The following is a 24,410-nucleotide window of genomic DNA, read 5'->3' as shown; positions in this document are numbered from 1 at the left end:
TAGAAATGCACACACAGAGCTGAGAAGTTCCCAGGGCAGGGCTGACCCAGAGGACCGCTTTACTGAGCCTAAGATGCACCTGGCCTTCAGGGGATCATCAGCCTATAGACAAAGGAAGACAGGAGGCTAGAACTGACAGGTAACTGAACACAAACATGCAGAAGCAAAGACAGTGCTTGAGGCACAGGCTCTGGGAACTCGAAACAGCTTCTCTTCTACAGGGGAATTTAGCAGGGACAAAACAAGTCCCACAAAGTTGTTCTGTTCTGTTCTGTCAGTAACATCAATCAGGGGTGGGGCTGGAACTGAGTGAACACCCCCCCAGCCTCCATTAAGCACCTGAGGTTGTCAGGCCTCACCTCTCCCTACCAGATAGAGGCAGAGTGCAGCGGCCTGGCAGAGCAGAAATAGATTTCCTTGTGATTCAGGCAGGTGCAACCCCCTGGAGTATTGTTCACTACAGGCAACTGGGTCAAAGCCCTGCGGGACTATCAGTGACTGGGAGTGACAGAGGTGCAAGGTAGGGAAGGAGGCATCAACCTTCCCAGACTGATCTATTTGCTGGGTGGCTCCTCCTGACTCCACACAGCACCAGAGCAAGCCATATCTGAGTAGTCACCAGACCCCTGCAATCCAGTTGCCAGAAACCTTTTAAACTCTCTCACCTGAGTCAGGAGCTGACTGAGTCAACTGATTTGGACCTTTTGAACTGAGCCAATTGCCCGAGGACTATTCAGGTGGTGCCCTGGGTGTGTGGTTGTAGGAATGTTTGATTTTCCTTTTCCAATCGTTGCCTGTGGGGGGTGGGGTGACTTAATTGCTGGTATTTCTCCACAGCTGAGACTTCAACCCTGAGTAACTGTTTCACTAGGGTCGAACAGAGACCAGCTGAAAACAAGACAGAGCCACTTAGCCCCGCCACACCAAAAAGGTCCCCAGTTTCTCAGGATGTAGCACTGTATGGTTCCTCAACAAAGCCCTAGGGGAAAAATCAAATGGTATAAAACAATCATGGGGCAGAATCAGCAGAAAAATTCAGGTAACATGAATAACCAGAATAGATCAAACCCCCTAGGAAAGATGTAGCAGATGTAACTGAAGATCCCATTCATAAACAGCTGGCTGTGATGTCAGAAATCAAATTCAGAATTTGGATTGCAAACAAGATATATAAAATGGAGGAAAATTTGGAATTAGAAATGTGAGCAGCAATTCAAAAGTCGGAATTAGAAATTTGAGGAGAAATTCAAAAGTTGTCTCAATAATTTAACGAATTTAAAGACAAAAACCACCAAAGATTTTGACGCACTGAAGCAAGAATTTGCATCCCTCAAAGATCTGAAAAATACAGTAGAATCTCTCAGGAACAGAGTGGAGCAAGCAGAAGAAAGGATTTTTGACATTGAAGACAAAGCCTTTGAACTGCTCCCAAACTCTCAAAGAGAAAGAGAAATGGACAGCAAAAACATATCATTCTCTCAGAGAGCTCTGGGATAATTAGAAGAAGGCTAATATCCACCTCATTAGAGTCCCAGAAGGTGATGAAGTGGCCTTGCAAGGCACAGAGGCCCTTCTCCATGAAATGATTAAAGAGAATTTTCCAGACATGCCAAGAAATTCTGAAATTCAGATAGCAGACAGTTTCAGAACCCAGCACGACTCAACCTGAATAAGACATCCCCCAGGCATATCACAATTAACTTCACTAAAGTTAATATGAAGGAGAAAATTCTGAAAGCAGACAGACGTAAGAAATCCATTACCTACAAAGGGAAGAATATTAGAATGACTGCAGATCACTCTGCTGGAAATTTTCAAGACAGAAGAGGGTGGTCATCGACTTTTAATCTCCTAAAGCAAAATAACTTTCAACCCCAGATCCTGTATCCAGCTAAACTGAGTTTCATTTATGATGGAGAAATTAAATACTTTAGTGACATTCACATGTTGAATAAATTTGCCATAACCAAACCAGCTCTTCAGGATATTCTCAGACCTATCCTCCACAATGACCAGCCCAATCCTCTACCACAAAAGTAAACTCAGTCAGAAACTTTTCATCAAACTCCAACTTCCACAGTGGCGAAAGGATTAAAAATGTCCACTGGACTTTTGAAAAACTCGATACCCAAAATTTTACCAGACTTATCAATACTCTCCATTAATGTGAACAGCTTAAAACTGTCCTCTAAAGAGACACAGGTTAGCTGACTGGGTACAAAAACTCAGGCCAGATATTTGCTGCATACAAGAGTCACATCTTACCTTAAAAGACAAATACAGACTCGGGGTGAAAGGATGGTCATCCATATTTTAGGCAAATGATGATCAGAAAAAAGCAGGTGTTGCAATTCTATTTGCAGATACAATAGGCTTTAAACCAACAAACGTAAGGAAGGATAAGGATGGTCACTTCATATTTGTTAAGGGTAATACTCAATATAATGAGATTTCAATTATTAATATCTATGCACCCAACCAGAATGCACCTCAATTTATAAGAGAAACTCTAACAGACATGAGCAACTTGATTTCCTCCAGCTCCATAATAGTTGGAGATTTCAACACTCCCTTGGCAGTGTTGGGTCGATCCTCCAACAAGAAGCTGAGCAAAGAAATTTTAGATTTAAACCTAACCATGCAACATTTGGATTTAGGAGACATCTACAGAACATTTCATCCCAACAAAACTGAATACACATACTTCTCATCAGCCAATGGAACATAATCCAAAATAGATCACATCTTAGGTCACAAGTCTAACCCTCAGTAAATTTAAAGGAATAGAAATTATTCCTTGGATCTTCTCAGACCACCATGGAATAAAAGTAGAGCTGAGTAACAACAGGAATCTGCAAACTCATACAAAAACATGGAAGTTAAATAACCTGACGCTGAATGATAGCTGGGTCAGAGATGAGATTAAGAAGTAACTTGCCAAATTTTTGGAACAAAACGACAATGAAGACATGAATTATCAGAACCTCTGGGATACCACAAAGGCAGTCCTAAGAGGGAAATTTGTAGCACTGCAAGCCTTCCTCAAGAGAACAGAAAGAGAGGAAGTTAACAACTTCCAACTGTCCATATTACCCAAAGCAATATACAATTTTATTGCAATCCCTATTAAAGCTCCACTGTCATAGGGAATCTTTTCCCCACTGAATGTTTTTAATTGGCTTGTCAAAGATCAAATAATGGTAAGTAGCTGGGTTCATCTCTTGGTTCTCTATTCTGTTCCATACATCTACCTCTCTATTTTTGTGCCAGTATCACGCTGCTTTGATCACTATTGATTTATAGTGTAGTCTGAGGTCTGGTAGTGTGATTCTTCCTGCTTTGTTTTTATTTCTGTGTAATGTCTTGGCTATTTGAGGTTTTTTCTGATTCCATATAAAACTTTTTTTCTGATTCTATATAAAATGAAGTATTATTTTTTCGAGATCTTTAAAGTATGACAGTGGAGCTTTAATAAGGATCTCATTAAAATTATATATTGCTTTGGGTAGTATGGTCATTTTAACAATGTTGATTCTTCCCTGTCAAGAGCATGGTATATTTTTCCATTTGTTAACATCTTCAGCTATTTGTTTTCTTAGAGTTTCATAGTTCTCTTTATAGAGATCTTTCACATCCTTTATTAGATAAACTCCCAAATATTTCATCTTCTTTGGCACGACTGTGAATGGAATAGAGAAACTCTATTCCAAAACCACAGTGATCATGTGATAGCTAGTTCAAATTATAAGATACAACATTGTCATTTTGATCAACTTTTAAGGGGCTGAGAGAAAAAAGCTTAAGCTATTCCCTTGACAAAATAAAACTCCAGATAGCTGTGAAAATAAAAATGAACCACACAGTATCAATGTACAGAAAATCACCATTTGTGTGCAGATGATATTGTAGCCATAGAACTGCCTTTGAAAAGTTGGTGGACAAGCTCTATTATCTCCTATTTTGAATTAATTTTATGGTAGTATAAAATGAGAACTGAGCAGGAACATCATCTTCTTTTTCTATACTCAGGAAGATAAGCAGAATCCATTGCCTAAGATAAAGGTTGGATGCAGTGTTGGTGTAAATGCTGGGGCTACCCAGAGACAGCTTTGCAGCCTTCAGAGATAAACTCGCTCCTGTAATGTTAAGAAAAGAGGGCAAGAAACAGACTACATAGCATGGGATGGCATGTAGCAAAGTTCTTTATTTTGGGGATCTAATTTTTTGATCATTACCTCATTTTACCTATCTGAAATTAACTTATAAGGAAATATCCTGTTACCACATCAACACAATTGCTTCTGCAGTTAACATTCTTTTCTAGACATTGACTAATCTCTTGGGCAAGTATCTAAATAAAGATCACAAAGAGGAAAATAGCCACAGGGGAACAGAATTAATGGAAGTGTGCCTTCAAGCGTTCACTCAGTTTACCCAGCATGAAGTAAAGACTGTGTTTCTCCACAGGGCAGAACACCTATAGACCTCTGACAATATGTTTTTAACATACGTCAACCCTCTGGCCTATATCTCTGAGGAGGGGCAGCATGCCCTTTGACCTCAGGCTTGACAAGCACATCAGAGAATTAATTGGCTTGTGGAATTTTAACCGCAGGCAAGCCAGCTCTGCACGTGCCTCAGGGGGGCCCAGGCTCCTTAAGCCTCTGTAAGAACAGCAAGCCGTTTTGAACTCACACTGAGTGCACTTTGTGTGCTTGATGTAGGATTTGTTTATTTCTAAATATTATCCTACTATGCAGTTGCATTTTTGTCTATTCTTCATGTGTCAAATAAACTATTAGTTAGGGAACCATAAGGTTTCAAAATAACAGGACATTGAGCACATGTCCTTTTTTTTGAGACAGAGTGTCACTATGTCACCCTTCATGGCATCACAGCTCTCAACAACTCTTGGACTTAAGCTATTCTCTTGCCTCAGCCTCAGCTTCCCAAGTAGCTGAGACTACAGGTGCCCACCACAACACCCGGCTATTTTTGGTTGTAGTTGTCATTGTTGTTTGGGAGACTTGGGCTGGGTTCCAACTCTCCAGCTCTGGTGTATGTGGCTGGCATTCTAGCCGCTCAGCTACAGGCTCTGAGCAGCATGTCCATATTTCTCCCTCAGCCTACCAGGACTTGATACCTTTTAAATAAACTGACAGTCATTTAATTTAAAAATGTTTTAAAGAATTAACACAAATTTAGATTCACAAAGACATAGATCTGTTAAAGAACAAATAATTTATAGAAAGATGATAAATTGAATAAGACAGAGTTTAAGTTTTAGGGGATTAATTTGGGTGGTAAGAATACCACAAAGTTTCAGATCCTATTGTGAGTAAATGTTTCCACTCTACAGTTTTTAAAGACATGATTATTATTTGGTATCTTTTGACATAAATTTTATAAAATAAGTAAATATTTCACCTTAGTTTAGAGGCTGTAGCAGCTTTCATAGTCACCAACAGCTGTGGCCTGACTTTTTAACAGCCAAAAAGAACAATTCATTATTTGTTTTTCTCCTTTCTTTCCTCTCTGGTAGCTAACCAACACAGACTGGTCACTAAATGACGATGGCCAAATTTTGGTGTAAATGTTTCTTTTAATTAATACACATTATTCCATAGTGCATTCTACCAAAAACTAAAAATTATCTCTTCTATCTCTATCTATGTATTAAAAATAAATACATTTTTATTTATTATGTTTAGGCCCCGAAATAAATACCAAATAGGAACACTGAAGATTATTTCAAGAATGCCTGGGAAATTCTTAGAACACTCTAATGAAATACATTATTGGATTACAAAATAGTTAATTGAAGTCATCATCACTACCATATTTGATTGCTTTGATGTATTGCTTCTGGGCATGATTAAAGATTTAGTAATTGGTCTTACTCCTAAGATGTGAAAAATACCTAATCATTTGTTCCATAATATAAGGATTGTTAAGAATTAGGAAGCTAAGGAAATGCCGTCTGCATTTAAATTAGCCAGACAAACTTATTTTCAAATAATAATAGCATTTCTCATTTCTAAGGAATACGTATATAAAGAAGAGAGACTATGTATATGTTAAAAATAATACAGTACAATTTCAAGGCTGGGAGAAGACCAGAGTAGCACAACAATAAAAGCACAGATTTGAATCTCACAAGACCTGCGCTCCAGCCTCAGATCCTCTACTTTTCTGCTGAGTTATTTTTAGAAGATTATAACATTCCTCTGGGTCTAAATCCTTCTTCCCTTAAATGATGACCTCTAAGTTTTCTGCCAAGTGTAACCTTCTATACTGATTGAAGTGATACAACATGGAAAATTGAATATTACTCCAATAATGTGGCAAGTTAATATAACCTGGACCTTTATTTCAAGGGATATTATAACATTCTCAGGAAAAAATAATTTCAATGCTATAATTCTTAAATGGCATTTATAATTTAGGAAGGTTTTATGACACAAATATCAAAGTAATAAAGGAAGTGAGTGAAAATGAGAAACAAAGATTACAAATATCAGTGTTTGAATAACACCTGAACATATCTCATTTATTATAATATAAATAATAACATTTAAGAAGCATCTGCTGCCTGCTGGGCATTGATCAGATGAAACATGTACTATTATTATACACTTACATGAACGTAAGCATGTGTTTTACTTCTTATAGAAGAAAAAAATGAATTGCACAGAGTTGAAGTAATTTTCCCAAGTTTATACATCATTCAGTGTGAGTAAAAATGAAAACCCAGTCAAGTTCTAAAACCCAGACTTTTGACCTTTTAGCTAAGATAGTGTTTTTCTTAAGAGTGTCTCTGTGTGTTTTCCCCACAAAATCAAAATACTGGTACAGTTAAGTGTTCACTGACCTCTTTACATCAGGTAATCAGGAAAGATTTTTTTTTTACATTTTGCTCCAGGCAGATTATTCTTAATTAATGTCACCTTCCCAAAGGAACGATGACTACTCAAACTGACTACTAAGTATTCATACCAAAAATTCCATTCAGAATTTAACAGAAATGCACATGCATTTGACATTATGTAAATTATTTAACTCATTTTCTTCTACACAAGACTTAATATTATGTAGGCTTTTGAGATTTGACTTGTTAGAATTTTCATTTTAAAGATATACATTAGCTATAAAGGATTAATAATATCTGAGAGACTGCAGGTTCATTTAAAATAAAGTTATACTCTTCCCTTATGCCTGAGGTTTAACAGCAATAAAGATGACAGTATTCTCTTATAAACTTTGCTAATGGATATGCAAGTTTTAACGTGCTCATTAGAAGAAGTTTTCTGTTTGGAAAGAGTTATTCCATTTAAACTTGCTCTCAGGTCATTATACGCATTTCTTATTTCTAGACGGTATTTACAGGCATCTCTTCATACACAAAAAGAGGTTTAGTTGGAAATCACGCAATATTATTTTTATTTTCATTTTGAATCTAGAAGTTCTTGGATTTAAGAATTCCAATATAAAAATTTAAAGTACCTATCTAGATTTATATGTGTGAGTTTTTAAATCCTAGTAAATTTGAATTTTTAATATTTCATTATTATTATGACTGACATGAAAATATGGGTTTTTCAAAGATGTGAGGGCATTTGCAATTTGTTTTCCAGGAATAATAGGGAAGTAAAAGGCACATCACTTTCCAGAAAGTGGGTAGCTTTGAATTATAATAGAAATAAAAATATAGCTTAAAGGAAGAGTAAAACTAGTTAATGACTTCACCTAGATTTATTGAAAAAAATTTCTCCTTTGTTATAAATATGTATGAATAAAAAGGAAAAGAAAAATAAGCTAAATGATTTTAGTATCTCTCTCATTGTTATAATTCAGCATTAAAGATTACAACTCTGTTTATTCAGAATAAATGAAAAATAAGTTTCGTATAAAAATGAAAAATCATGGGCAGCACCTGTGGCTCAGTCGGTAAGGAGCCGGCCCCATATACTGAGGGTGGCGGGTTCAAACCCGGCCCCGGCTGAACTGCGACCAAAAAAAAAAAATAGCTGGGCGTTGTGGTAGGCGCCTGTAGTCCCAGCTACTCCGGAGGCTGAGGCAAGAGAATAGCTTAAGCCCAGGAGTTGGAGGTTGCTGTGAGCTGTGTGATGCCACGGCACTCTACCGAGGGCCATAAAGTGAGACTCTGTCTCTACAAAAAAAAAAAAAAAAAAAAAATGAAAAATCATAAAAAAACTATAAAATCTTATATAATCTCATATAAAAATCTTTTGTAAATAAAAGCATACTGAGAAGGTAAATCTAGAATTCACCACTGGTTTTTAGAACTACTTTAAGATATTGCAAAATCTCAGGGTCAATGAGAGAAATACAAATTGCCGAACACTCCTGCAAAAGAAAATGCTTGACATTTTTGTGTATATGTAAATTATTCTGCATCTCACAAACCAGGCTGCATTTTCATAACTTCACTATGGTCAGGAAAGGGTTGGGTATTTTTAAATTTCATGATATTTGTAATATTAGACTTGAAATCATATGGAAAAGTATCATAGAATGTTCTTTCAAAAGTATATTATATTCCAGAAGAAACATTAAAATGACTCTAAACACTCTTCAGCTAGGAGATAGTGTTTTAAGAAGTTGAATTCATATTTTATTCCAGATATAGAACTGTAGAAAAGGAAATAGAGAGTTCTCACCAATTACACAGGAAAAATTTAAGCTTCGTAAAAATTTTAGTAAGCATTGCAATTTTTAATAAAAGTTATAATTTTTGAATCAATTAAATAATTCCAAAATAAATTAGAGATCGTGAATAGCATTGCTGTTTTATTTGGTTAGATCAGTGAGGAACTAAGATCAGTGAAAATGACAATATAGTAGAATGGATAAGAGGTCTAACCCTGAACCAGATCTGCCTGGATTTCCATTTCAACTGTGCTCTCTTTGTTGAATTACTTAACTTTTTCTGCTTTGATTTCCACATTTGTGAAATAGAAACAGGGATAGTTTCTACCTCTTCAAACTGTTTTCAGGTTGAAATTTGTTAATTAAATTATATAAAACATGTTTTAATACAGTTATCAAGTAAAATACAATTTGATGTGGAAAAAAATGACCCAATTTATTGAATATAGAATGGCAGGGTATAGTGAAAAAGTGTGCAGGAAATGTACTAGTCAGTGTTCGCCACTGAAACAAAATCAATATGTTATCTATGTACTCTATCTATCTATCCATCACCTAATCTATCTATCATCTATCATCTATCTATCATCTATCTACCTATTTTTATATATTTCTACCTCCTATCTCCTCTCTTTCTCTGTCTAAGAAATTGGCTTACACAGGTATGGAGATTAACAAGTCCCAATCTGCAGCATACACTGTCAGGCAAAGACCTAAAGGAAAGTTGATGATGAAGTTTGAGTCTTAAACAATTCCCTATTCTTCTGCAGAGGCCGGGCTTTTTCCTATGGCCTTCCACTGATACAATGAGCCTCAACTGTATTATGGAGGTCTGTTTGCTTTCCTAAAACTCTACTGGTATGAACATTTATTCTATCCAAAAAGTATCTTCACATAACCTTGTAGAAATGATAATTGATCAAATATGTGGATACTATGGCCTAGTAAAACCAACCAAGTAGACACATAAATTCAATCATCCCAAGGACTATCGGTTGAATTCAGAGACTCATTGAAAGAGAAGTGGTACAATTTGTCAGAAGTATTAATAACAAAGTGTTGAGGGGAAATCATGTTGAATTTAAAGGCCATGTTGGTCTTGGCAGAGGGCAGATAAAATCATATTAAAATGCTGAGAGTATTTCCTGACATTACTAGAACCAGGAAATCTTCCAGAATACTGGAAAAGAAGCAAAGGAAGACTGGCCCCTGAGGGAGACTGGAAGGAATTTCCTAGGGAGGTGGGCACAGCAGAGAAGAGAACGGTGCTGTAGCAGTGAGCAGGGTTGGCGTCATCACCCAAGACAGAGGTCAAGGAACATGAGTGGGAAATGTGCCCTTAGGTTCCCCTACCCAGCAGTAATGATGTGAGGATCTGGGAGAGATGGCAAGGTAGTTGCTTCTTTAAGGAATGAGTCACAGTGATTTGTACAAGGGAATATGGGTCAAAAATAAGATCACAATTTTAAAGATGAGATTTACGTGAGGATATTTTTAAATTACAGATAAAGCATCAATAGATCAGTAAAGGCTAAAATAAATGACATTTAAACAATAATTCTTACCTCTGTAAGAATTCTATGATAACTCTTCACTGTTTGAGTTTACACTGACCTGTGTCGAATAAGGAATAGACAGTGAATTAAGAAATGGCTCGGCCTTTAATATGCCTGCAGTCAGTTCAAACTATAGAAGTACAAAGAAGTAAATCAATGAATTCACATCGACTTTAATAAAGATTCCTTCGTGTTTCAGAGGAGACATGAAACTATTTAGAGAGAGTGTGACACTGACACCTCTGTCATATAATTTGCTTTATTACCAGAATGTAATGAAATATTTGTATTAGTTAACTAGCAATGAAAATATCAGTCCCCTAAAATATATCAAAATGATATATGTAATTGGCAATGGCCAGTTTTACATTAGGCTATTTAACAAATTTCTTATCTGTTAGAATTTATCTTTTAAAAACTGAGCTTCATGGAAAGATGGCCAAATGAGCTAATATTGTTCAGGGACTTTTAAGCAAATTAAAATTACAAAATATAGAGCAATGCAGAATATTAAAAACATATTTAATAGTAATGTTACAAATACAGTAGAATCTCCATATGACCACCTCCCTACATAGACCACCTCTTTAAGTTGACCTAGTTTTCATGGTGTAGACATGCACCACATGTATGTATCACCACAGTAGGCCTAGGTGCTTAGGTTGCCCACCTCTCTAGGTTGACCAGTTTGTTACAGTCCCTTTTGTGGTGAACTTACAGAGATTCTACTGTAATTGCTAGCTACTGACTCTTTACAGAACACAAGTCAGTTGTTTTCATGTCAGAGAAGAAATCAATTTGAGTGTAAGTAACAATTAAAGCAACATTTAATTACCATTGGATACAATTTGTACATAATTAATAAACAAAGTGGACTTGATTCCGTATTAGAACAACATATAGAAAATAAAGTGACAGATTTTAATAGGAATTTATCCCAGGTCACTTTCATGACCCAGGGGATATAATAAGGAGTGATATAAGAATTAAATGCTATATTCTATGAAGCTATAATACGTATTAAGGACCAGACAACAGTGAATGGAAAACAGTCATAAACAACAATAGAAACAATTTAGAACTTCCAGACAATACAGAAATATCTAGCAAACAGATGGAGTGAATTAGCTAGGGGTGAAAAGAGCCTTATAATTTTTCAATTCTTTATTATTAATCTTATGTACAGTTTCAATGTAGAGGTGCCAAAAACAAAAGAAACTTTTAGGTGTGTGTTGGCCTCTAAGTTATCTCAGCATGTGGAATAGAATATTCTATGCAGTTTTACATGAAATTGTGTCTTTGGAACAGAACAATTACCAGATCAAGTGATATTTAACCAAGTCTGATTTTAAAAGTCTTTGATGTTATAGAGTCATATTTGCATAGGTTCAATATCTTATTTTCTTCATACCGTTAGTTCAACTCCTGTTTCATAATATGCAATGTATTTATTTTCTTGACTCTCTTGCATATCATTGGTCATTTATGTATTCAAGGTCAAATTGCATACTAAAATATTTTACCTAAATTAGAAAACATAATTAGCTAAGTAGATAGTAATACTTTAAAATAAACATCTTATGCAAATATTTATAACGATATTGAAGAAATAAATTTATACTTCATAATGTAGAGAATACAAGTATAATCATACACATATGTCTACATTAAAAGTAATACAGTATAATTTCAAGACCTGGAGAAGACCATGTATGATTATAATATTAATTTAATATTAATTTTAAGGACCAGACAACAGCGAATAGAAAATGGTCTTAGCCAACAATAGAAACAATTTAGAACTTCTAGATAATACAGAAATATTTAGCAAATAGATGGAGTGAATTAGCAAAGGGTGAAAAGAACCTTATAATTTTTCAATTCTCTATTAATAATCTTACAGTTTCAATGAAGACGTGCCAAAAACAAAAGATCATTTTTAGGTGTGCATTATTATTAATTTTTAATAAGTTTTTAAGGTACACCATTTCTATCCAACTCATGATGTCCTCTCACTCAAAATACATACAGTCTCGATTTTAGAGTCACAGATAAGCCAAACTTACATTACCATAATAAAAACTTATTATGGAATAAAAACTTACATTAGATATAAATTCATGAAGAAATCATTGTGTAACTAAATCTTATGTATTTGTTGAAGCAAAAAACAAATATATTCCATCCAAAAGAACAAATTAGTAGTCATAAAAGTATTTATATCTAAAATGCAGACAGAAAGATTTACATTCTTATTTCACCACTGTAGACCTGCAGTAAAGTGTACAACCTCTTCAAGCCTTAATAGATACTTTCATCTATTTAAGAAAATAAATAAAATAAAGAGTCCACTACAGGTGGACTCACACCTAGCACAGGATAATCTCTGTTAAGTAAATGACTTATTATATTAATAGAATCATATGAGAAGATTTTCCTGCCTCTGTTTTTTGATTCTCCTTAACTCTCTTCCTACAAATTCAAAAGCATAGAGAAGAAAATCTAGAAAAGTGTGTGTGGAGGGGTGTGTTAATATACATTCAGAAATAATATTTCTAGACTCTGCAAAGCTGGTAGACATTGGCAGCCTTATGTATTTTAGACTGAAAGCCTTATGTACTTTAGACTGAATTATATAAAAGTGTTGATATTTTAATAAGTGAGTTGTATAGGTATAGATCCCAATTACCAGTATACAATGCAGGAACTTGGAAGAACTTTTTCATATTCGATCAAATTCCCTAAGAAGTATGGAAAGCAAATTGATGTAAATTGCATTTCTGGCTTTCCAAATGTAATAAAAGAATCTAATGAATACATGCCACAGAGACTCACAATAAGATACGAGTATTTCCAGTAATAATACACCAGGAGAGATAACTAAAGTCAATTTGTGTATGAGTTTAACAATTCTCTTATGTGTCTAATCCTACTAAATTTAATATCATTACAAATACATTATTCAAACATAAAACCATCTGAATTCCCTTATCTAATTCCCAATAGTGCCTGAACTACATTTGTAAGCAGTGGGCCTTTCTCTGTTTTCTTTCTAATTCATTTATGATGTAATATATATATTTTTTAATTTTCATGGACAGGGGAATTTAAAACCAAAGTGGTTAGGGTGGATGGAGCTATCAAGAGAAGAAAGAAAGTTGGTTTAAAATGTATAATAGTGATTAATAAACAGCGAAGGACTTTACACATTTGTCATTCATGAATATCTATATATAAAATATATTATGAAAGATAGTTACATAGAAAAAATGTATGAGATATCCTGGATCTCAAAATTTAAATAAATATTTTACATATCAGTTGAATTTGCAGTATAATTTCTTTATCAAAATATGTAGATATGTTCTATGATCAAATAGAATTTAATAAAATAAAAAATATATATTTATTTACAAAGAATGTCTTAAACTGGACAACCTTTGAAGTAGAGCTTCAACGAGAGCTTATTTACAGGCTGCTTCCAGGAGATAATCTCAGTGGACAGGAGTTAAAGACTTGGAGAACAGCGGGAAGGAGGACACACCAGTAAGTGTGTAATAATGCACACTGTTGTGGTTAACTGGGGCTCTGTTTCAATTGGGACATTCAAAGGCGAGTACAGAATGTCTGCTAGAATTATCCACCTGAGGGTTAAGGCATCTGCTCCTATCACCTCATTTAATTAAGGGTTCTTCTCAAGGGCACTAATTGCTATTTGATTCCAGATTACTACTGAGCATGTTGGAGCAATTCCCATTTATGTCTGCAGCTCTAAAGAAGCCTTGAAATAGACAACAAGATGTTGTTGGCATATTGTAATTCAAAGCCCATGAAGAATTATCCACAAAACCTCAGCTGGAATTGTATGGGGGACACAGAAGGTGTTTGGTGGGATGACTGAGGCATTTGCTGTTATCCATCACTTGCATCATTTTAGTCTTTTTTGTCATGGAACTTTCAAATTAGTGGCTGACCTCTCTTTGCATATAGTGCAACAGATTATATGCAATGGTCAATGAGACCAATGATAATCTCCACTGTTGCTGTATTTATTATGTTTCTCTTCCATCTATCCCATCTATATTTTTCTCAGCCTCAATCAACAGTTTAGCTGACCTAGATTGTTTTGATGGTGGATTAATTCCTTAATTCCATAAAATGTTGAGCTCTTTATAGTCTTGCCCTTGTTAGGCTATGGTCACTATAATTGCTTGTTCACTACTGTGGCCAAGCATGCAAGTACCAAGAGACATCTCAGTGAATCTCCTAAATTTTAAACATACTTCACTCTGGCCCCCTATGTACCACTCAGCCTAGCTAAGCAATGCAAAAAGAAAAAAAAAATCATTAGAATGGGATGCCTCTAAATCTTGGTTGAATTAATTCCACAAAGGATGATATTCATATGTTTTAGCATGACATATTATATATATCCCAATTCCTCCTCACTGGATCCAATTTTCATCATGTAATCAAAACAAAGTCAGTATGATATTCTGCAGAATTTCAAGGTAATTAAACTATTGTATATTATTTTTGAAAAGAGAAAAGTAAATTTTACTGAGTCTTGGTACAAGATAATTAGCATGCTCTTTTCACAAAAGGCAAACAGCTTTACGATTCTCAACTGGTAGAGAGTGAAAACAAAGCATTTATCATATTAATGGGAGCATATTAAGTTTCCAAGTCCATTTTGATATATTTAAGTAAGATAACTCATTTAGAACTGCAAATATGATTGAAGCTAACATTTCACTAAAATTACAGTATCCACTGTCTCGTTATAATCCATTCGATTTCTGTAAATTCAACACAGTGGAAATGAACATACTGATGTTGGAGACCATATCTCCAATATCCTAAAAGTCTGTAATGATTGCTTAATTTCTTTCTGAGATTCAACATTGCTTTATTTTTCTACCTTATCTGGTTGAAGTGATGTGGTTTCAGTATCATCTAGTTCAAGAGAGTTACTTAGACTCTCTGACATTTTATAGTTTCAGAGAATAAAACAGAGGGTTGGCCCAGATGATCATTTGATCATTTTTTAATAATAGCTATATGTGGTAGAAGAGAATTTTGTCACTTAAGTATCTATAATATTCAATGTAGATGTCACAAAACATTCCTAAAATAGATTAAAAAGTTGCTGCATATTCAAATACAATAATTTCTATATATGGTATTAATATTAAAAAGGCCAGGTTGAATGTTAACTGTGCTCACATGTTTTATACTGATTACACATTCTATTTACTCATCAGAACTTTGAGATTGATGCTACTTTGATTCTATTATACAAAGGATAAAATTGATGAATAGAGAGAAAGATAATGTGTCTAAGGTTAATTAAACAGCTAGTAATCAATGGAAATGTGATTTGAGCCAAGATGGCCAAAGTCCATCTTCTTAACTTTAGGATTATACAATTACATAATCCAAAAATGATTACATTATATTTCAATGAAGCAGCCAATTCAGTAAAAATGAAGCAATCAAAGCGGTTTAAGTAGTTTTTTATTTGTTCAGTTCTGCCAAAGTGGTGACTCTGGTAGCTCTAGCAAGGGGGAAAAATTATTTAATTTTGCATTTACTCAGCTTAGTATTCTTTGTTGTGCCCATTGTTAAATAAAAATATTGAAGAAAATAGTAATACAAAACAAGTCTACAGAACTTTCTAAAGCTTTATAGGAGAGATGTTAAATTTCCTTTTTTTGCAAGAGCTGAGAGAACTAAGGACAGAGCTAGGAGGGAAAAAGAAGCAGTTAGAAGGAAGATCTTTGAAACCTCTCCAGAACGTCTTGATTACTTCTCATCTGGTCTAATTTTTCCCTGATGAGAAGCTGTGCTTGAGAGTAATAAGTACTGCATGAACTAAATGCATCACACTTGCCCGTCTGCACAATGGCAGTGGTGGGAAGGAATCAAATGGATTTAGGTTTCATCAACTTGCAGCTATTGATTTTTCAGCTTGCCATGAGCAGCAAAATGGAGTTAGCAAAAACCACTTTTTGTACTCAAAAGGGTAAACGGCAAGGGAATAACAAGCCATTTTTGAATATAATGTATGTTTTTATAAACAGCCCGTGGCTCGCCCTGACTCCTTTAGCACTAATAGCACGCCTCTACCTCACCGCGCATGCGACACCCAGCAGAGAGGCGTTTTGACAACCCTTCCCTGGCTTGCTGATAAATCTGCGCAGATATACCTCTAGACATATATTTGAAATTCATTAAGTATCAGCAGATCTTATCTTTTTTGAAAAATTTTAGAACAGGGAAATTTGAAGGAAAAATGTACTAGAAGAGGTACAGTAAAAGCAGGGCTTCCGTTTGACTCTCCACGGGCATTGGGATGTTTTTTAAATGTCTCACTACTATGGAAAAATAAAATGAACAACCTGGGATATTTACGACGTACGCATTCAACCAATTATTTTATATTTTGAGTAATAAATCTTCTCATTTTCCATGACACTTTTTGAGACATTGTGTGCAAACCAACAGCACAATGGTTGTCGTTTTCATTTTAGTCTATTGTATTTTTTATGGGTTTTGAGAGGACAAAAGAGGCTTTTGTTTTGTTTTTCAGCAGGCAGGAAAATTGTGGGTAAATCTCATTGAAATATATATTTTGTTTTGTGAAATTCATCTATATCATTCCTTAAGTGCTTTTCCTTTCCTGCCATGCTATTAAAATTATTTTGTCCCTAGAATTTAACAGAGCCGTTCATCTGTGAGTTTCAAGTTATCATATGAAATTAAACATTAAGATGTGCAGTAATTAGAAATCACCTCCCCTTGGAAAATGGGATAATGACAGAGTCCTTGAAATCAGTGGAGGTTAAAGCTGCATGTTTACAGCACACTTGTATAAACCTAAAATAGCGTTCTGATTAGAGATATTGTATGAATGGCACTACAATTGAAAGTTATGTCTAATTTTGTAAGAAAGAGTAGAGTTTAATGTCTGTGACCTTAGAATTACATTGTGTAAGTGAAAGTATCTCAGGCAAAAAATAACATACAATACCCTTTCCTCAAGCATACCCTGAGTTTAACCACTTTTCATGGTAATCACTTAGTATTAGCAATGATATTAATACAAATACATATAAATTATGAGGACAATGCAATGATATAAAAAAAGTTGCAATTGTGAGTTGTTGAAATCATTAGAAAACTGGGGTTTACTACTACATAGGACCAAAAAATATAGGGTGAAATGAAAAATCTGAAAGTATAGTAGTTTCAGCAAATGTCAGTAAGTATTCTTAGATTTGGGGTTGCAAGTGTCCTTTTGAAACATAATACCAAAAGCAGAAAGAATCAGGAAACCAACTTAGCTAACATGAGATGGACATTCTCATTGTAAAAATTTATGTGGAGCAATACGTAAGAAGAAATTTACAGAAAGCTAATTGTCTTTAATGATTTAATTCCTGGAAGAAATTATAATACAATAATGGTACTAGATTCAAGACAGTGCTCTAGGGACATTATAAACAGGATTTCTTAGATCATTATTATTCTGTCCTAATTTTGAATTAACTGATTTTTATCTCTCCCAATATTATTTCTCTCTTCCTCACTTGCCAATTTGAAAGTATTTCTTACATTTATATTTAAATTCCTGGGCAGTGGTAGGGGATTGTCTTTGCCACTAATATGGGTGTTTGCAGCATTCTCCGATACAAACCATACTGTGGACTACTGTTCCATATTAAAACATTTGCATATGAAAATATACGACAAAATGAAAAAAGTGGCATTTGTGAGTTCAACACAGTAAGAGATATATACTTTTAATCTATAAGATTAATGTTTAGAAGTATAACTTTTAAAATTATGGAATATGTCAAACAAGATTATGATGAAAATAAAGTAACAAATAAGGATAGGAAAATGACTAAAATACATGAAAAAATTTTGTGGGAGAAAAAAACACTATAAGGAAATTAATATTTCCAATGAGAAATTGAAAACAAATCTCTGAATCATAAAGAGCTGAACTAATACTGCAGAAATATTATTAGAATACTGAAGGAAAACTTATGAACCACACATAGATGTGGCAAGGACAAATAAGGAGATAAAAACTATCGATGAGAGGATGCTGGAAATTTTAAGACACTGACTGAACTTTAGAAATAACCAGACCTAGCAGATTAGAAGCAATAATCAAACTAGAACAGATTAAAAAGACAGTGTTCTTAAAAAATGCTAGAACTTACCCATGCCAAGAACTGGCCTTTCTCAAAAATAGGTAAAAATAAGTTGATTAATTATGGTGTGTGTATACCATGGAATACTTTGCAGTCATAAAAAGGATGGAGACTTTACAGCTTTTATGTTTACCTGGATGGAACTGAAACATATTATTTTCAGTAAAGTATATCAAAAATGGAAAAAAAAAGTATGCAATGTACTCAGTACTATATGAAACCAATAGGTCATCACCTACATTTTCATACGAATGATAAAACACAACTATAGGACAGGGAAATTTGAAGGAAAAATGTGTTAGAACATGTATAGTAAAAGCAGGGGCTCAGTTTGAATCTCTGCATTCACTGGAATGTTTTTTAAATGTCTGGCATTTCTCAAAATAGGCAAAAATAAGTTGATTAACAAATTGTGGTATGTGTATACCATGGAATACTATGCAGCCATAAAAAGGATGGAGACTTTACAGCTTTTAAGTTTACCTGGATGGAACTGAAATATATTCTTTTTAGTAAAGTATATCAAGAACAGAAAAAAAGCATCCTATGTACTCAGTACTATTACGAAAGGAAGGGAGATGTGGGAGAGGGGAGAGGAAGAGGGAGGGAGGGAAAAAAGGATGGTATTTGGTGAAACCTCACCTACTATGCGTAATGCAATGGTACATTTCAAGACTACTGAGAGTATAGTATAATGTCTTACCAAAACCAGTAAGTAAGTGAGATGAAAACTATGTTAATCAGTCTGATTTAAGCATTCCATGCTGTATATCAAATCAGCACATTGTAACCCATGATTGTACACAGCTATGATTTAATAAAAAAAAAGAAAAAATGAAATAACTGTTAAAAAAGTCGAAACCTTTTAAAGTTATTTGAAGTTTTTTTTTTTTCAAAAATAGAATGACAATATAGAAACATCCAACCAGAAAAAAACAACCACATAGAAATGAACCAAAAAATGTACTTTGAGGACACAAAAATCATGTCAACCAGAGTTTTCCGAAAAAGAAAATTTAATAGTGGAAGATCATTCTCATTCTCTCACATTAAAAATTTTTTCTAGGCCCATAGGAAAATAAGTTCAAGACTCAAAAACTTGAAAAGTTAACATGGTCTTATTAATCTAATGAAATATACAGAATACACTTCAAATTTCACCAAGGATTTAACAAGAAAACCCCAAATAACAAACAAAACTAAACCTAGAAAATGGCACATGAGCACTCTAAATTTTGCCTGAATAGTTGTTATACATAATTTGAAAACTTAACATAAAGATTAAATCTAAGAAACAATTCTGAAAGATGAGATAAAAAACAAACCAAAAACTTTCCTGTAATAGCAAATCTAATAAACTAGGCTAAAAAAATCAATTTAGGAAGAGGAAGAGTAACAGGAAAAAATTGCTCATCTTACCTAAGGAAATGCCACTAACTACCTACTTTCAGAGAAGGGGTCACTTCTGTAAAATCTTTGGATGACTCCTTCCTCCCTTGACCACAGCTTTCACGTAACTAGAGCTTAAGCTGACATCTATATCTTAAGACCATTAAATTAAGGCCAAGATAATACTGGGGACAGTGGTCCCTTGTGCTTAACAAGTGCCACTGAAGAACTATTTCCAGTTCTGTTCTTTTTTAAGAAAAAAAAAATACTATTTCCATAAGTTTTTTGTAATTAGATTTTCAATAGTAAAATGCAGTCTCAGTTCTCCAAAGCATCATTATATCCTTCTTCATTTTTAATACTAATAAAAATATTTAATTAGCCTATAGCATTTAGCAATGAGCACATTCCTAAAATAACTACTAAAAAATTTAAAACATGTATACTTCTGTTTACTAGAAATTAAAAAATATATAAATATAACATAGTCCATAGAATAAAAAGAAGATACTGAAATTATTGAGAAGGGAAATCACAGAACAAAATAACAAAACAACAAAACAAAATGATAGAGTTATAAAAACTAAAAGCATTAAAAATTTCAAAAAATGAAACTTTGTTGAAATTCAAGATCAACACACTCCTTTTTTTATAAAATGTAAGATTTTGACAAATTATAGGTCATTACTAAGCAAAATTTCATCAGGGAAATTAAAAAAATGTGTTACAATGATAATAAACACTTAAGTCTATATCAAGGCAAAAATCATTCTAGACACCTATGATACTGATATAAAAATGGCTTTCTTGAGCTACATAACTACATATATATGTCAGAAAATCTTAGAAATACAAAAATAAGTTAAAAGAAAAACAAGTTAATGGCATTAATAACTTATTCACATTCTTTCAAAATAAATGTAATATAAATATACCCATATATATATTTTTCCATAGTCCTTATGTAAAACTATAGGTTACATACAAAATGAGGATTAAATATCTTTTCTTTTTCCTAGTCTCATAGGCACAAACAAAATGAGGAAATGGGAGTATAATGAGCAAGCATAATACAACTAAATATGTAGACAGCTCTTATTTTTAAAACTCATTTCCTAATCAACGTGTCATGGAGAAAATCTCAATAAACTCCAAGGAGTTAAAAAATGCATCAGCCATATCTCATTTCAAAAGTAATAAAATTATAAATTATTTCATTAAAATGTCAATAAAATATGCATTTGACTATTAAATAGCATTTCTCTAAAATATTGTTTTAATTAGAAAATCCTACTGCAATTAGAGGTTATTTCAAAAATGGGAATGATTTTAAACGTTTTAGGAAGTGGCCACATTCTCTCTGAGGCAAAAAAACTTGAAGTATTTCCATTCAAAAATAAATAAATTAATCAACCATTAAAAAGTTGAAGAAAAGGGAGATTTGGGAAATTAAATTATAATAGATAGACACATTAAAAATATTATAAATTAGAAAAAGGGAAAACAGTAGAATAAGTAAGTCGATTCAGGGAATGTCTTGTGAGAATAATGGAAACATAAAATATATGAAGGTTTAACAAGTTTCATTAAATCACCACATCGTTGGGAAAACACGGGTAATAAAACCACAGATAAAACTTCTAAATACACCATTTAAAATTATACGCTTACCAAAATATTCCAACAAAATCAATATTTCAACAAATTAATCTTCATGGAGAGACCCAAACAATGAAATACTTAACTTTTTATAATTCTAAGCACAGGTGGGTTTACGGCAGATATTTCAAGCTTTGTCATTCCTGTGTTGTGCAAAACACTAATCTTCTAGAATATAGAAAATATTTTTTTAAAAAAACACTTCAAAAACTCTGATATCAAATCTGATAAATTTTGAAAATAAAATTATAATCTTATTTCACTAATGTATATAGATGTGTCTTAAGTAAGTTAAATACTAGAAAATCTGATCTTCGTTATTCCAATTTTCAAGGATTAAGTATCATTTCTATCAGTTAAATTTTGACGTACACTGAAACATTTTAGATGCCAGTTCTCTTAACACGGAAATGGCTGAATGGATCCAAAACTCTCTCTTACTTCTCTGTACCTTGTGTGTGCTTCCTGTGTAGGACTCATTCTCTAACCTTGTCACAATGGAAAAGATGATCAACTATACCCTCCAACTCAAGAGTTAAATGTTTTTATGGGATCTACGCCCTCTTTCATTTTCTTTGAGTCTTTTTGGAGCAGAGCAGTTAAGTATGTAATATCTGCTCACGTCCTTATATGGCAATTAGTCATGTTTTGTTTCCGCTTTATTTTCTACTTTGTCCATGGGCTTCCTTTTCTGTTTTTCACTTTCTGTTCTTTTCCGTCACTTTGTTTTCAGATTGATGGCTTTCCTCAAAAGTCTGATACCTTTTCCTGTCACGTTATTAATACTAAAAGTGAAAGACTTGAAGTTGACTGGGAACTTTCGGCAAAGAACTTGTCAATTGAAGGCCTTTACTGTGGGATGAGCTACAATGAATGTTTTTTTCCTTAGTGGCATCCTTTAATTTCCTGCTGTGTGGATGAACACCAGATTGTTGCATTTATTCTCAGGGATTAGAAAGGGACCTGGGTTCTATTTTTCTCTTAAGTCTATTTATAGCCCCATGCCTGACCCTATCCTCTTCTGTGCTTATAGCTCAAGGACTGACTTTTTCTAGAAAATAAAACTTTAATGTTGAAGGGTTGTATGAATTTTAGGAAAGTAACATGGCAATGAGCAGTCCAAACACAGACTCTCAACAATCTCCTGTTTTCAGCTCCCTATTGACCTACACCTTTTTCAATAACTTAAGTCCTCAGGAGCTCCCGAGACCTATGGAGCTGTGTCTGCCATAACCCCTGCAGGTATTTTGCTATAAATCAGCTATGTGATAAACCACTCCTCTCCTCTTGCTATCTGCTGTCTTGGTGTCTTTGACCTTATGGGCTTTTATGTATTTTTAATTCCTATTTTTCAGAAGTGAGTTTTCATAAAGAGAGGAGATAAATGTTAGTAATCAATGATCCATGTCTAACCAGAAGCTTCCGTGTCAAGTTAGTGAATCAGAATAATGTAATCCCTGAGAAGAGTATTGAGAGTGCAATTTTTGGGCAGCTCCTGTGGCTCAGTGGGTAGGGCGCCGGCCACATATACCGAGGGTGGTGGGTTCAGCCCCGGCCAAACAGCAACAAAAAAATAGCTGGGTGCTGTGGCAGGCGCCTGTAGTCCCAGCTACTCGGGAGGCTGAGGCAAGAGAATCGCCTAAGCCCAGGAGTTGGAGGTTGCTGTGAGCTGTGTGAAGCCACAGCACCCTACCAAGGGCGATAAAGTGAGACTTTGCCTCTACAAAAAAAAAAAAAAAAAGAGAGTGCAATTTTTGAATATACACAAGTACAATTATCATATACAGAAACATTTTTATGATCTTAATCATAAATTTATCTAGTGTGTATTTATCAATAACTTCGTGTACGTCAAACACCCTTTGTCTTGTGTGGGGCTCTAGAATTTAGTCCATTTTATACTATAATCTAGCAAAAATTTTGGGAAAAAAGTATACCAGGAGATTTAAAATGACTTATGTTTTTTTCTTTTTATCATGTTGCTATTATCAGTTACTTGTTTTCTTATTATTTAGTGCTTAATCCAATAAATAAAATGAAGATAAACATGCAATGGATTAAATGTTCAGTTTATCAGTATTTCGTGTCATTGGAAACTTACATGTTATATAATTTAATTTCAAAATACACTTCAGCTATATATTCAAGATTAGAAAATATTTTGTAGATGTATGTCTTAAAGATTACTATAGTCTGAAAATACTTTTTTCTTAGTCATGGAAACCATATTTTTGCTGAGAGCAAAGAAGCTTAGACCTCAAAGGATTGACTTCAGAAGTTAAAAGGTCCACTTAGGAAGTGAAAACCCACAATGCTCTAATGGAATTTAAACATAGCAAAACCTTTTCTCCCCATACCATCATTAACTGGTATGAGGCTTTCTTTATGAAGTTTAAAAGGCTTCAATAAATTCCCACAAGCAAGCCAAAGTAAGGACAATATGATAACCTGAATTTTAGAGCTTTAGTTTCTTGTTTGATTTGATCTAACAGTATTGTAATACTTTACTCTGGCGTATTGTTGTCTGAAACCTGATCCTTGGAATAAAAACAGTATCATAATATGTTTTAATATTAAAAGTTAATAAGAAGTGGCACAAGAAGTGGCACATTTTTAAAAAGAAATGCCTGGAATTCACTGACAAATTATCTTCTCCCATTACTGTAAGCAGGAGTGTCTTCCCCATCATAAAGATTCATTTTTTAAATTGCTTGGCACTGCATAGGAATTATTTTCAGTTGTAAAGTTTAAGGCTTTAAAACAATGGGTAAAATAAACTCAGTTGCTTAAAATAAAATGGCGAAGACAACACAAAAGACAATGACATATTATATTTTCTTAAAATATTTAGAATAGGTACCAGCTATTTAATTTTTAATGACCTTCCTTCAGTCACTATAAACTTTAAAAG

Source organism: Nycticebus coucang, chromosome 1, assembly GCF_027406575.1.
Source record: "Nycticebus coucang isolate mNycCou1 chromosome 1, mNycCou1.pri, whole genome shotgun sequence".
NCBI lineage: Eukaryota > Metazoa > Chordata > Mammalia > Primates > Lorisidae > Nycticebus > Nycticebus coucang.
Note: the sequence above shows the minus strand (reverse complement) of the source record.